The 16,639-nt window shown below is 41.9% G+C and overlaps 1 long non-coding RNA gene across 1 annotated transcript in view; it reads left to right on the top strand.

Annotated features, from left to right (window-relative positions):
- LOC138919592 (uncharacterized) overlaps window positions 1-16,639 on the top strand; it is a 170,375-nt gene that overhangs the window by 114,188 nt on the left and 39,548 nt on the right. The window contains exon 3 of the long non-coding RNA XR_011429890.1: window positions 4,619-4,723. This is a non-coding gene — a long non-coding RNA (uncharacterized lncRNA). The remainder of the gene's footprint in view (window positions 1-4,618; window positions 4,724-16,639) is intronic.

Genomic DNA, 16,639 nt, shown 5'->3' on the forward strand with positions numbered 1-16,639 from the left:
GAGCTGGGGTTTTCTAAGGCTGATGCACAATGAGGTAACGCTTTCTGTAGAGTTTGGTCAATGGCATAAAAGGCCAAATCAGGAGGGATCAGGGCCCAGGAATAAAACAAAACCAGCAGCTAACATCTATCAAGTACCTACTATGTGCCAGGCACTGTTTTAGAAATTTGGGTTACACCTGTGAACAAAACAGCTCCCTCATGGCTCTAAAAAGGAGAGGAAGACATAATAACAACCAAATTCTCCCGGGTGAGGCTGGCCATTTGTTCAGAACCCAGTCGCAGGCACCAGGATGAATCTGGCCCAGCACATGGAGTGTCAGAGGAGCCGAGCAGCAGATAATGGGCAGGGATCCAGATAATAACACAGAAACTAGGATATAATTTGGGGGCTTGGTTTCTGAGGAATCAGACAAGAACCCAGCCTAAGGCCCCATCATAGTACCCTGGGCAATGATTTTCAAACTCTATTAGCAGGAGGAGCCTCCCCTCGCCCCCACCACTTCTTGATGTGAATCTCATGCTACCGCCCGATGTGTAAAGCAGACGAAAGCACAACTTTTCCTTCTGAAGCTCGGTTCAGAGCCTGCTCTTCTATCCTCTCCCTTTCTGTTCCCTATTTCTTGGCAGCCCCTTGGGCATCTCTGTGAAATTATTAATGCGATTCAAAAACCACTCCCTGGGACATCTCGTTTTTAGGCTAAATACCTCTAGTTCCCTCCATGACTCCTCAATGCACTTATAAGCTTCCAGAACTGTCACTAATCTAGTTACCTTTTCCCAGGTAAACTGTGTTGTGTCAGTGTTGCTCAGTGACTATCAGTGGTCTGATCACGACAGGCCATCACCACACTATCGCCTTCTCTGAGCTGGAGTCCTGGAGGCACCCTGGGTGCCATCTTCCCATGTGTATATCCACTCTGCCATCTACATTTTTGGTGTTATTAGCTCATTCCATAAATTCTTACTGAGTCCTAACTACGAGGCTCGATATTAAGCCTTTTGTCTTAAAGTCTGGGGCTAAAAGAACAAATGAAACATAGTCTTCATCTTGAAGGCCATTGGGGAAAGTGGGAGACAGGCAAAGGAAGGTGTGCTGGAGGTTTACTTGGCAAAGTTTGGTAAATGCTGTAATAGAGGCAGATGGGGGGGGGGGGGAGGAGCAGGTAATTCTCCCTGCGGGATGAGTTTGCTTAACTGGTCTCTAATCTAGCACTGCGTTCCAGTCCCTAACTGTGTGACCTGGGGGTAAATACCTGCCTCTCCCCGTCCCCACCTCCATTTTCTCTCGTTTAACATCAAGGAATGGGACTCAGATATTTCCAAGGTCCCTTCATGTTCCATCCCAGGTACCAATTACGGTCTTCCACAGCTTCTGATTTGGTACCCCCCAATTGGAGTGCAGAGTGCATTTTTCTTGTAAAAACACATTTTTCAGTAGTGATTAGGGGTACTTTCAGAGATGCAGTAACATTTCTCAGAGGAATGTTTATGGTTTGGGTGATCAAATCCTTATTTTTCCAGAATTCAGAAAAATCCCCCAAATCTCTATCCATTGCCTTGGATCAGCCTTGCTTCACATTGGGATCCTGGAACCCGATCACTAATTCTGGCAACACCCCTACTCTTGCTTCCTGGATTAGTGCATGCGTTTGCTTCCATTCTGACCTAAATTCCCATCCTACGCCCTTTCTGTTTTTTGTCTTTTCAAACCTCATCCAATGTGGTGTGTACCGAATGCAGACTCGTAGTGCTGTATGGGAAGTAAAACCTAGCTACTATTTATAACATGCTCTAGGACAATGGATTTGGAACTTTTTATTAACTTTTCCATTACCTTTTCTTATTTTCCTTATTTTCCAGTCATAATATATTTCCATTTGGCCAGTCATCTACTGGTCACTTAGATCAAATTTAACGTGAAATGATTTTTGCATGTGTGTATGAGGAAGATTGGCCCTGAGCTAACATCTGTTGTTAATTTTCCTCTTTTTGCTTGAGGAAGACGGTCCCTGAGCTAACATCCGTGCCCATCTTCCTCTACTTTGTATACGGGATGTCACCGCAACACCACTTGATGAGTGGTGTGTAGGTCTGCACCTGGGATGTGAACCTGTGAACCCTGGGCCGCTGAAGCAGAGTGTGCAAACTTAACCACTATGCCTCCGGGACGGCCCAAATGAGAAGATTTTTGTAATTGAAAGTGGACGTTGAATGTTTTTAGAGAATTTGTTTTGTCCTTCTTCTGTTCACCTAAACTACACTTGGTTTCCCTTTTTGGCAAAGGTGATCTCTTTTTCCTTCATACCGTAAATCCACATCTCCCATCAGTTAAATGTTGCTTGTCTTTTTTCTTTTGAACACATCCTCTAAAGGGCCGTCATTATGGTTAATGTCCTGTTAATGTCCTGTTACCTTGATTCCTGCCGCCTGTCCTTTTTTTTTTTTTAAAGATTTTATTTTTTCCTTTTTCTCCCCAAAGCCCCCCAGTACATAGTTGTATATTCTTCATTGTGGGTCCTTCTAGTTGTGGTATGTGGGACGCTGCCTCAGCGTGGTTTGATGAGCAGTGCCATGTCCGCGTCCAGGATTCGAACCAACGAAACACTGGGCTGCCTGCAGCGGTGCGCGTGAACTTAACCACTCAGCCACGGGGCCAGCCCCACACCTGTCCTTTTTGACATGATTTGTATCCCACTGGGATGCTGGGATTTCTAGATCTTACTTGAGGGATTTTTGAGACTTGTGGTCATTGGGCATTCCCCTCTGATCCCAAGCAGAGGTGTCTAGGGATTTTTTTTTTACATTTATGAGTTTTGAGAGCAAATTTTCTTGTCTCAGATTTCAGATTACTCTTAAATTGGAGTAGTTCCCAATTTGGGAACTTTCTCTTAGCAGCCCCAATTGCAGTCTTAAAGCTTCTCTTGGTGCATCCCCTTTACACGTGGAGAATTTCAGGCTTTTGAGAAGAGGCGAAGGGAAGATTCCACTCCCGTCTTGAGCTCTCCCTGTACTCCTTTTGGTTACATCTTTGTCTCTTAAGCATTTACTCTTATCTGTCTTAAGGGTTATTATGACTTTCAGATAACAACTGAAAGTGGAATCAAAGATATCTTTCACAACTTTTCTCACCATTTTCTTTATCTGAACAATAGCCTGAATACATCACTATGCTGTATTGGCCATTGTTTTATAAAAATAAACAACAACAAAAACCCCAAACTCAATGGAGATGGTCTGACTGTAATAGTCCAGAGCCAGCCTCCCACGCATTTCTTTTCTAAAGGAATCAGAAGTTCTTTGATGAGGAAGAGTCTGCTCCACAGAGACCTGTGCTGCTCTGCTCCTGGCTCTATAAAGCTCACCTTCTGTTGGCTCCCTCTTTCTTGTTTTGTTATCCTTTAACACTAGATATGCTGCTGGACTTTTAATGGCTCCCTTGTCTACTTTTAGATAACTTTTTTTGCATTCTTTCCTACCCTGAGAACTGTGCATATTTGAAAATTGACTTTGAATTTTCCAAGAGAGAGCGATGTTTTGGGTACAGAATTTCTACTTTGCTCCTCTTCCTAGAGATAAGTGAGCTGATTCCACCAACTAACCGCCTGACTGTGGACAGTCCCCTTGTCTTCTCAAGGCTCGTTATCGACACTTCACAGGAAGGGAAGAAAACGTTACTATGCTGGTTTGGGCAGAGCCAGCCTCATTGAAGACTAGGAAACTATTAACTGCCTACTTGTTCTACAGGGTTGGGGATCGAATGAGATAGCGGAGAGGCAAATATGGGCAGCTCTATGAAAGAGCGTATGCTAAGGTGTTATTATAGTATATCTCTTGTGGCATTATGCATGTTTGCTACAACATAGCTCTCTTTGTACTTATTTCCTTCTCATTTTCTCTATGTTTTAGGAGTTTGATACTCAACTTTATCTTAGAAGACCATGTGCTGTATTAGAAAGAACACAAAATTGAGAGTTAGGAGATGTCGGTGTTACTCCTGGCTCATGAACTGTAGTGTGCCATATAGATGCTAGTTTTCATCTCTACCATTAATAAAAATAGCTCAATAAACTGCCTACCATGAGTTAAACTTTTTTATATGCATTAGCTCATTCAATCCTCCCAACAACCCCTTAAGGGAATTGTTGTTATTATCCTCATATAACAGAAGAGGAAACCGAGGTTTAGAGAGGCTAAGTGACTCGCCCAACATCACCCCTCTAAGTGGTATTCGACCCCAGATTTGCATGATCCTAGAGTACCTTTCCTTTTACTTTACTTTACTACCATACCTCACATTTTTTCTAGTATCAATGATAATTTTAATAAGAGTAATACATATAGGTACATGCTACACGATCATCTACTTTATCCATCTCAAAATTGGTAGAACCAATCATTTAACTTTGGAGCTAAAATGAATGTGAACAATCGCTTAGTCCAGCCTCCTCAACTTACAATTGGGGAAACTGAACCCCCAAGAAAGAAAGTGTCACTCCTAAGGAGGCGGTAAACCCCAGAGCTGACACTTGAATTCCAAACGACCTTGACTGCTCCATTTCCTGGTTTCTTCTCATTCATTGTGCAACTGATCATCACATTGTGTATTCCTCTTTCAGGGATCACAGATGGATCCTTGGATGGAGGCCATGGACTCACATGGTTTTAAAGAAGGAAATCGTGCCTGGTCTTTTCAAGGTCTTCTTTTGACTCAGGTTTGTCAGGTAGGTGACTTCCACCCTACCTTTGCAAGTTACAGTTTGCCAAAGGGAATAAACTAATTGCATATTGTCTCCCTTGATCACTCTGTTGGGCCTCTTGTGTCACTCTGCCAGTTTCCACTATAGTCTTCATGACGAGACCAACACTGACACTTGAGATGCTATAGTCTAACATATGAAAGGCCTCTGATTCGTGAATCCTTGTATCAGATGGGATACTGTCTGCTGCAAGTAACAGCAAAGGATCAGAAAACCCAGACCCAATGGGCTTAAACAGTAAGGGATTTATCGTCAAATAAAGCAAGAGGTCTGGAAGGAGGGACATTCTGATGATGGTCAGTTAAGTGGCTCCGTGACATCTGTGCTCTACCTTTCTGACCTGCCAATCTCAGTGTGCCACTTAGCTCCCTTCATGCTTTCAAAATAGCTGTATTATTTCTAGGCATCCATTCTTGCATTGGCCAATGTCCAGAGGCAGAAATGGGGACAATGGCAAAGAAGATGTTCCCAGGAATTACCCTCTGCTCACTGGTCAGAATAGGGTCCCATGTCATTTCCTAAGACGATCACTAGTAGGGGAATAGAATTATCATGATTGGTTTAAACTAATTAAGATTTACACCCATGGAATGGAATAAGGCCAGCCTTCCCAGAGGTCTTGCAGAAGAATGTGGATTCTTGATGAACACTGGGGTTCTGATAGCAAGGAAGAAAGGGGAGTGGGGCCTGATAAGACCTCTTGACATGCTATCATACTGAAGTCACTTTAAAACTAAAAAGTCAAGCATCTTTGCATTATGTAATTTGTTACTTCTTTTTACCCAATTATATAAAAAATTTCTGCCCCAAAATTAAGAAAATTTTACCATTAAATTAGGAAGAGAATGGTCAGTGCTGGCAAGGGTGTATGGAAATACTCATATTCATTATTGACAACACTATAAATGGCATTCAACCTTTGGGAAAGCCATTTGGCAATTTGTATTGAGATGCAAAAATATCCTTGTGACCTAGTAATTCTACTTCCGGGCAGCTATTCTAAGGAATTAATCCAGACTAAGGGAAAAGGCTATCAACATGAAGATACTATTTCCAATGTCATTCAGGGTAAAAAAAATTTGGTAATAATTAACTGCGAGGTGCCATTGTACAGTGGAAAAGGTATTTACTTGGCACGGGCAAACTTGAGTACAGACTTTGCCTTACCGCCTCCTTATGGCAGACCATTGAACTTCTCTGAACTTGTAACGATAATCATATTTTTGACTGACAGAATTGTTTGAAGATTAAAGAAAATGTATAGAGAGCTCTAGCTGCATAGTAGGCACACAGTAAGTGGTATACACACACACATACCGTCTAACACCAAGGAAATCAAAGTTATCTCCTTTATAGGCTTATGCAGCCATTAAAATTTAAATTAATTAAGACTTTGAGCCAGCAGAGAAACCTATTTATACAACAATAGAAAATGGAAAATCAGGATACAAAATTACTACCAAGTTAAAAAAAATTCTATGCAGTAAAAAACCCACACACACGTGCCAACATGTTAATAGGGTTATGTTAGGCTTAATAGGGTGATGGCTAATTTTCCCTCATTTTTTGTGTATTCTGACATTACGTTTATAGTGGAAATAAATTTTTTAATGCAAACCTGTAAAAAAAACTTTGGATGGCTCTTTATTATTTCTTCTTCCTTTTTTTCTATGTACATGTCTGAGTAAAATTCTTCCATCTCCTTTTGGGTGGTCTGGCCTAGATTTATCCAAGATTGAGATTTGGTGTCACCTTCTCTGCATCGGTTGATGTATTTTCACATTTTTCTGGGAACGTTTTCTTCTGCCATTTCCCCCCTTTTAGCTTTCTTTGTGCACATTGGCCTCATGTTGTTAGTGTAATTCTCCTTCCCGACATTCTCTGTCAATATTCTCCGTAGGCTTCTCACTGGTTCTCTGTACCGATGTTGTCTCTTAAATTGCCTTGCATTGATTCAAATTCTCACTGTCTTTTTCATGTCTTTCATCCCACAAATGCCCATCAATCGTGTCCATCTTGATGGCTGAGAAGGGCTTTCTGTTCATTAATTACTTGGCTTGCTTGCACCTGTTCTCCTGTCTGAAAAATTACTTATCTCCACACACCCTTTGCAAGAATATTGAGACATACTCAAATTGATGACAAAGCTGAAGAATAAGGTTAGAAAGCAAAGAACAAGGTCAGAATGCAGTTAGGAACCAAGAGAAGCTGAGCAGCTTCAAGGTCATGCCCAGAAACAGTCTGGTTAGGACACCGCCACTGGTGCAGCAGCTGCTGTCACTGCTGAACATTGTCACTGAAAATGGAATTCAAGCTGCCTCTTTGCTTTATGTGCTCAGCTAAGAATCAGAATTGGAGCTGGAGTGGCTCATGGGCCAGGTGTCCACACCCTCGCTGCCATGGTAGGGAGAAAGCTGGGAGACGGGACTGCCAAGACTCATACAAAGGGGGGCTCCCCTACACGGGAAGAAAGTTCAGACCCCAGGCAGAAGATAAATAAATAGACAAAACCAGTGTCCTCTGCACTTCTTAGAATCCTAAGGTCCACAAGACGTATGCTCTGACTTTAAAGTGTTGTTCTACAGATTAGACACCATCTTTCAAGCAGAATTCACCCAGGCAGCATTTCGTTCTGCCTTTTCATGAGCAGTTCTCTACCTCTGGCATTGTATTATGAGGTCAGATGATATCTTTCACCTGCTTGTTGTAATGACCTCGCTTCATGGAGAGTTTTGTTTTTATATCTGTCCACAAGAGCAGCTTTTTCTGTAATGGCTTCCTCCATGCCTGGTTCTTAATAAGCACGTCTGTCTCCTTGCTTGTTCCTACCCCCACCCCAGTGCTCACACCACCCAGCACGCATGTTAGCTATTTTAACTGTAACCACACGTTAACTGTTTTCCCATTGACCTATAAGCTCCTTGAGGGCAGGTACTGCCTCTCTTTGTTTTACCCTCAGCCCCTAGTACAGGGCCTGGCACATGGAATGCATTTAATAGATGCCAGCTGAATGAATGAAAGAATAAATAAATAAATAAATAAATGTTGCTTCCTTCTATATCTTTTGTTCGGTGTTTTAAAGCAAACATATGTCATATTTTCTGGAACAATCACTAGGGAAGTTTTCTTCTTTTCTGTGCAGAATACTCATTAACTGTCTCATTAGATATGGTTCATTCTTGTACCATTATAGACTTTCTTTATAATACCTTCTTAAATCATAGATGATTCTTTGTCAAGCCACATCCCAATTCGGGTTCAGAAAAAGGTGATTCCTGTACTTACTATCAGAGCTATCATACAATTCTTGCAATGCTATAAAAAAGAAGAAAAGCACCTCAGTGAAATTTCTTCTCCCAAAGACCAAATGAACTGAAATGCAAATGAAATTTTTGGAGTCCCAAATATCTGTCTCTTGGTAACTTTTCTATTTTTGAGCACAAATGTAAGGGATAGAAATTTTAGTTTACCCCGAGGCCAGGTCCACTCTTGGTATCAGGCTTCTCTGCTGACTGTTGGGAAACTCCCTGGTAGATGTCCCCTTTATGGGGCTGCCATTCAATTTCTGTCAAAAGCTTAGTTGAGAAAAAGCATGCCTGTGTGCTTTGCCCTGATGGATGTGTACTGTGGCCATTCCTCAGCCAAATAATTCTCCGCCTTATCAAAGCATCTTTCTGTAACGAAGCTTTATAATGACTCCTTTTACCATTCTAAAATGAAATTCTTGAGAAACATAAGCTGTCTATACACACAATTATATTTTTTGCAGGGAAAGATTCACCCTGAACTAATACCTGTTGCCAATCTTCCTCTTTTATTTTTCCTCCCCAGAGCCCCAGTGCATGGTTGTATATCCTAGTTGTAAGTCCTTCTAGTTCTTCTATGTGAGCTGCCACCACAGCATGACTACTGACAGATGGGTGGCCTGGTTCCATAACTGGGAAATGAACCCGGACCGCTGAAGCGGTGAGTGAGCCCGACTTGAACCACTAAACCATCAGGGCTGGCTCTATATATACAATTTTTAAAAACACCAAAGTAGGGGCTGGCCCGGTGGTACAGTGGTTAAGTTTGCATGTTCTGCTTTGCTTGCCTGGGGCTCACCGGTCCGGATCTCGGGTGCAGACATGGCACCACTTGGCAAGCCATGTTGTGGTAGGCGTCCCACATATAAAGTAGAGGAAGATGGGCACGGATGTTAGCTCAGGGCCAGTCTTCCTCAGCAAAAAGAGGAGGATTGGCAGCAGATGTTAACTCAGGGCTAATCTTCCATAATAAACAAATAAATAAATAAATAAAAACACCAAAGTATTATTTTAAGTAGAATATAAAGGAGACATAAAAGGAGAGTAAGTTGTAATACAATGTGGTATATATCCCTAAGAAGTATTAAATGCTGAGGACACCCCTTTAGAAGACAAAATGAAGCAGTGAGCTGGTTCACCCGTCAGCGTGAACGCGTGACAGCCATGAGCACAGGCGGGAAGAGGTATGTTGTATATGGAAAGTGAATAACTTTTGGTTAAATTCCAAACAAAACTGAGAGCTTCTCTTAATTCATGTAGTAGGTGCATTCCTGGAAAATCCACAGATTAAAAACCATTCCAAACATATGGGCTACTATGTGAAATGGAGTACAGATCTACACTCAGAAAATTAGAAACTTTCCCCCTGATTTTTTACTATAAATAATTTCAAACATATAGGAGACAGAATAGCAAAATGAATACTGGTGTAGACCCTTCACCCAAATTCAGCCTTTAAAAAATTTTTCTCAGAATCATTTGAAAGTGGTTACAGATACCACAATTTATTTCAGTATGCAGCTTCTAAGATTAAGGACATTTTCTTACATCTTCACAATACTGTTATCACGCCTAAGAAAATTAAGAATAAATTCATAATATTGTCTAATATCTAGTCCATATGCAAAATTCCTTAATGGGCCCAAGCATTACTTTCTTAACTGTGATTTTCTTTTTTTGGTGAGGAAGATTGGTCATGAGCTAACATCTGTTGCCAATCTTCCTCTTTTTGCTTGAGGAAGATAGTCCCTGAGCTAACATCCATGCCAAGCTCTCTCTATTTTATATGTGGGACACTGCCACAGCATGGCTTGATGAGTGGTGTGTAGGTCCACACCCGGGATTTGAATCAGCAAACCCCGGCTGCTGAAGTGGAGCATGTGAACTTAACCACTATCCCACCGGGCTGGCCCCTTAACTGTGATTTTTAAAAACCAAGATCCAATCAACATTCATCTATTGTATTTGTTTATTGTGTTTGACCAGTTTCTTTTAATCTAGAAGAATCCTTCCACATTTTTTTCTGATGACATTGATTTTGAGGTTTTTTTAGGGAGTAATCCAAACCAGTTGTCTTGGGGAATACACCATATTCTGATTCCTGGACTTCCCGACATAATCTGCTGTTCACATTTGAAAGCAACTTTGTGTTTCCCTCCTTTGAACTGGAATTAGCCATTTATCCCAGGATCTCTCATATCTTTCAGTGGGTGCTGTATTTAGAGACCAAAATCTGGGAACTAGGTGTGCGCGTTGTTGTGAGGGTGTCTCTTTCAGTGGACGGAGCTGGGGCTGTGTGGGTAATTTTTTGTAATTAAATTCATATGCTATTTCCAATTCAAATGAAATATTACAGGGATTTTCCCTTTATTACATAATTGAATCTTTTAGGCTGCAAACTTCGATTTCTAATAATTTTAATATAATCACTTATTTGCTTTTCTTCTTCAATATATAAAATTATACAATATATACTACAATATATAAAAAATATAATACCAATAGTACTAACAGTAAGTCTTCTGAACCAAGTTTAAGATTTCTTTACGGTTAATTTTACCCTTAGATTATATCACCCTAAGAATGAATTGGCAGAGAACCGTGTTCACAAGCCACTAGAAATAATTCTCTTTGCCATAACCTTTATGTCATGGTGATGGTTAGCTTCGTTTGTTTCTGTTTGTATTCAGTTTTCATTTTTCTTTCCATTTAATATTTTAAAAATAGATTAAACACAAACATGTTTTAAAAGTTTAAAGTATTTAAAAGTTATTCTTGGGGAAGTCTTGCCCCATTCCTATCACCTCGGCTCCATTCTCCTCCCTCAACCTCCCAAGAGGACGGATTTTCATTTTTGGCTTCTCCTTCTTGGGTGTCCTCTTCTTTACTAATATAAAAACTAGCATGCTATATGCTATAGATAGTATATGTAACTTGAAGTCACTGCATGTCCATCTTCCTAGTTCTTCTTTTTATGGCTGTATCATACTCTCTGGTATAGACTTACCTTAGTTTATTCAACCAGTTCCCCATTTAAAGACTTTTTTATTGTTTCCAATCTTTTTTATTACAACTAATGCCACAACAAATAGCCCTGTGCACATGTTGCTCTGTATTTGTGGAGGTGTAGCTTGAGAGGGCATTCCTAGAAGTGAGATTTCTGGGTCAAACATTTAGAGCTTTGGATATCACCAAATTCTTCTCCATAGAAGTTTCATCATCATGCCTTCCCATCGGCTGTGTATGAGAGCATGTGATAAACAAGTTTTCATCTACACACACATCCAGCATTATATTTAAACAGCCATGAGGTGGGGGCCAGCCTGGTGGCGTAGCGGTTAAGTTTGAGTGCTCTGCTTTGGTGGCCCAGGGTTCGCCAGTTCAGATCCCGGGTGCAGACCTACACAGCACTCATCAAGCCATGCTGTGGCAGGTGTCCCACTTATAAGGTAGAGGAAGATGGGCATGGATGTTAGCTCAGGGCCAATCTTCCTCAAGAAAAAAAAAGCCATGAGGGATAAGGGGCAGTTCTTTATTGTGTCCTGTCCATGGGAGGATCTCAAGCATGCCTGGACTCTGCTTGCTAACTGCCAGGAGCCACCTTCACATTGCAACAATCCAAAGCTCCAGCATAAATTTCCAAAATGCCCCAGCAAGAACCTTGCTCCAGATTACTCTAAAAATTACCCTTGGGATTAAGAGAGACATTTGAAGAGCTGCGTACGTGGGCCACATGGTCTTTTGCTTCCCGTATGATTGCTTTCACTGATGGCACTTGGCATTATTCTGTTCGCCCACACAGAAGGACAAGCAGCTCATTAGACCTTCTGTAGAGATGCTCTTGCTCTCAACATTCCACAGGGCTCTCTTTCCAAGGATGCTTGGGGAAAATGTCTGTCTTGTGTCAATCCCAAGGGGAGTTTTGTTTCCTTTGCCAGTGTCCTCTGAACGCACTGAGTCACAAACTTGACCTTGCTCTCTGGTTTGTTCTGATGCTAGGCCACTCCTGGACCAATGTGTGCTCCTCTTCCAGCTTGTGCACAAGATTTTATGATTTGCATTTTATGGAAGAAACTCACTCCTGGATTCATCTAATTTTCTCATGCTCTTAATTTCTTTTTGTCTTGTTTTCCTGGCTTATCAGTTTTAACATCAATGGAATTGTATGATTTTCCAAGTTGTGTTAAAGAATAAAAATTAAGCCCCAAGCCCCCAGGATTGTTGTTAGGGTTTCACATGTAGGAGACCTGGCGCATGCCTGGCCGAGAGGAGGAGCACATCAAATTTTTGTCCCTGGGTCCTGCCATTCCTCTCCCTCCTCCCCACTGCAGCACACCCTGATCCCATCACAGATCCGCTCCTCATGCCTCAGTGTTCATCGGTTCTTTGGGTCTCTGCCTGCCTTTCTATTCAGGTCCCCAGACAACACGTGCTTCTGCACTACATCGGCCACACAGGATGTTACTTTCTCTGCAGCACATCAGTAAATACTTTTTTTCCCCTTTAAAGAATAGATAGATGTTCTTGTATCTGAAGATACTTGAACATGAATGTATTAGTCAGGGTTCTTCAGAGAAACAGAACCAGTAGGATATACAGATATATAAAGAAAGAAATGTATTATAAGGAATTGGGTCATGCACTTATGGAGGCTGGCAACTCCCAAGATCTTCAGTCGGCAAGTTGGAAACCCAGAAGAGACGATGGTGTAAGTTCCAGTCCGAGTCCAGAGGCCTGAGAACTAGGAGATCTTATAGTGTAGTTCCAGTCTGAAGGCCAGTAGGCTCAAGACCCAGGAAGAGCCAATGTTTCACTTCAAGTCCTAAGATGGGAAAAGAACTGATGTCCCAGCTTAAGAGCAGTCAGGCAGGAGGAGTTCCCCCTTCTCAACCTTTTTGTTCCATTCAGGCCTTCAACTGATTGGATGAGGCCCACCCACATTAGGGAGGGCAACCTTCTTTACTTAGTCTACTTATTCAAATGTTCATCTCATCCAGAAACACCCAGAATAATGTTTGACCAAATGTTTGGGTACCCCATGGTCCAGTCCAGTTGACATGTAAAATTAACCATCGCGATGAGGATTTCTTCCGTGGGTCCGTCTGGAGTACAGCAGCTGGGACCCTAGGAAAGAACACCTGGTGGGTGGTTTATTGTAGTTGCCCTCTCCATCCTTCTCTGCCTTAACATTTCTCTTTCCACCCCCTTCTCCTGCCTGTGGCTTTTTTGCCCAGATGACTCAGAGCACTGAAGCTCCTCTTTAGCCACAACACAGCTTGGTGAGCTTTGTTGCAATCATGATATTTTTGGGGAATGCATGCCCTTTTACCCTTCAGTCTGCTTGGTAATTTTACTGCAAAATCAAGAGAGCAGTTTTCTCTTATTTTTTATCTTAGAGATCTCAGTCCAAATACATCATTTATTACCTTGTTTCCAAGATAACATTTCACACTTCTCAATCCCAGAAATCTGAAATCCTGGAAAGTTTCTCGCAGAGGGCTCGAGGAGCTCTTACTGATGTTACCTATGGATGCTTCGCCTGATTCAGGCACTCCAAGCAAAAAAAATGAAGGAACACAGGACCTCCTTGTGGGGGTTCAGGAGTGGGCAGGATCTTTATATTCAAAAGCAAAACAACTGAATTACCGGTTTCAACATGTGAAAATAACAACCACTGGCCTTGGTACCATTTCAGGCATTATAAAAATATCTTCTTGTCATGGATAAAGTATGGTTGTGGTACATTAGTAAATTGTATGAATTTTTTAAAAAACCATTTAGTGGTCTTGCATTCGTTGAAGTCTCAATTGCCTTTACCTAGCATCCTAGACCTGTTTTTAAGGGCAGAAAGCATCTTGGAGTTTTGCTGGTAACTTAGGCTACAGAGTTAAGGGACCTCCCTAAAGCCATGGGCTGGTTGGGGACAAAGCCAGGAATAGTGCTCCGGTATTCTCATTTTCATCACATCACAGTGTCTACAAACGATGCACCGAGGGTTAGAAGTGTTCAAAAAGTACCTCTCCTCCAGCCTTCCTTTCTTGCAGACTTGATTTGTTTTGGTGATCCTGAAGGGGCAGATTGGCATCTGGTTTTTGCATTTTTTTTTGAGCCCAAAGTACGATTTGGATATATTGAAGAGCAAATCGTGAGTTACATAGAGTCAAATAAATAAATACACACACACATATATATATATGCAAGGAATGGTTGCAGATAAGGCAAGCAGTACCCCTGAAGCTAAAGAAATTCCTTTGAAATTGCACTGAAACCTGAAGAAGGGGTTGAGGAAAACAAAGACCTGCTAATAGGCTCTGGTGCTGGAGACATTTTAGTTTTGATGGCATCAAGAGAGCATTACCAGATCGGTGCTCTAACTCCTTTCTCTTCCTTGGACGGGATGCACGCAGCGGAGATTGGACTTCTTGCTTTGTGAGAGGGAGAGTTGTAGAACACAGCAGAAAAGCTCAGAACTACCCTTTGCTCCTGGTCTGTACACTCAGGGATGTCCTTTTCAACATTTATCTGAGGACCTCCAGAGAGATCTCACTTCACCTCTCAGCGGTCGCCTACATCTGTCCAACCACCACCTCCCTTGGGTGCACTGTGGACCTCCTGGATGGTGTATGGACACATAGCCAATGGGTAGACTTTTGTGACCTCCTTAGCTGCCTAAGGATTGCGTACTAAAAGCAAACTAGCTCTGCAAAATTCACACGGTCTAACAGAAGAGAATGTCAGAAACCTGTGTTGGCCGAGAATTTAGCTGACTCTCACGAATGTCTGGTTTTCTTTTTGAACTTGAGATTTCACAATTTTCTTGTAATATTTTCTCCATGTACTTCAAAGTGTTTTATTTTCAACGAACATCCAATTAATTTATTTTCCAAAATAATGGGAGGAACTTGCCATGCAAGCAATAAAAAACGTTTTCTGAAAATGAATAATTCCGGTACTGTTTCTAGGACAACCAGGAGGATAAAATAAAATGATAAAACAGCAGCTGGGAAAATGGTATTTGTGTAATTCTAGAAAGAACCGGAATGTTTAAAAAGTTTAAGTTAAAAAACTATTTGGCACTTGAGATCTTAATAATTCAGGTCACACTTAAATGAGTGCCCTGGGCAATTTATTGTTGCCAGTTCAATGTTGATAGGTGTCATACAAGTATAAAATGGAATGCTGGAAACAGAATGTGGTGTCCTTTTTCCCCCAAGCTTAATTCAGTGTCTCCCGAGATAATGGGTTATGTCAGGGTTTACGTATAAGCTACTCTTTCTTTGGAAGTGTGTTGGAGAATTACCATATGGATAATATGGAAAATGTCCTTCCTGAAGTATTTTGTGAAAGAGATATTAATGTTATTGTGCTAGCAGGATTCTTAAAATACACAAACACAAGAATTACATGGGAAATGTAGCAGAGGGTTACAGAGTTAATTTTTGAAAGCTGGTCAGTTATCAGTAGATTATGACAAGTCAAAAAAAAAAAGCAGTGAGTGTCAAATCATCTCATTGTATACATTAAACTTACACAATGTTATATGTCAATTATATCTCAGTAAAGCTGGAAAAAAAGTAGTGGGGAGCTGATCCCACGGCTGAGTGGTTAAGTTCGTTCATTCCACTTAGGTGGCCTGGGGTTTGCTGGTTTGGATCCTGGGCACAGACCTACACACCACTCATCAAGCCATGCTATGGAGGCATCTCACAAAGAAGAACTAGAATGACTTACAACTAGGATATATAACTACTCACTGGGGCTTTGGGGAGAAAAAAAAATAAAGAGGAAGATTGGCAACAGATGTTAGCTCAGGGCCAATCTTCCTCACCAAAAAGCATTAGAAAAAAAAATTTTTTTTATATAAAAAGCAGTGGTTCATTAAAAATGAGCAGAATTTTTCTTACATTAAAAGGTAGGTTTTATGCTCAAACTAAATGCTATCTTTTATTTTATGTTATATGCATCCAGTTTACCGGACAAGCTTAGTAGAGTACAAAGAGAAAATCGTTTTATTGTTTTCCATCTCCGCCTCTTCAAACTGGATCTCTCAACTGGTTCTTCTCTGCTCCTGAATGCAATCTTGGGCAGGTCCTAGAACTTTTCCAGTCGTTTTCACAACAATAAAAAGTCCACTGGTCACGTTCAGGAGAGAAGTCTGTTGTGCGCAAAGTCTCATTCAACTCTCCTCCTGTCCCAGCTGGGACCGGCTCAGGGCTGGACGTCTGCGCGGAGGGGCGGGGGCGGGAGGAGCGTCTGGCTCCTCCTGAGCTGCAGGTTGGGGAAGGGAGAAGAGGTCAGCGGCATGAGGGCTCCGCTCGCCTAGGACAGTTGTAGGATAATGCTGGGCCCTGGGTGGCACAGAATCCGCGTGCTGATTTCCCTCTCTTCTTTTGGAGGCGCTCCCGTCGCCAGGAACTACTCACGCACAGTGAGGCTCCTTGAGGTGGGCAGTGCCTCCTCCAGCTGGCTGGTGGCTGATGAAGTGCCCTTGGTCCCTGCTTTCTGCAGGCTCGCTCTCTCCTGTGGTCACCTGGCCTCCCCAGGCACCCTGCTAGGAGGAGGGCCTCTCAAGGTG

The sequence above is a fragment of the Equus caballus genome, chromosome 20 (assembly GCF_041296265.1).
Source record: "Equus caballus isolate H_3958 breed thoroughbred chromosome 20, TB-T2T, whole genome shotgun sequence".
NCBI lineage: Eukaryota > Metazoa > Chordata > Mammalia > Perissodactyla > Equidae > Equus > Equus caballus.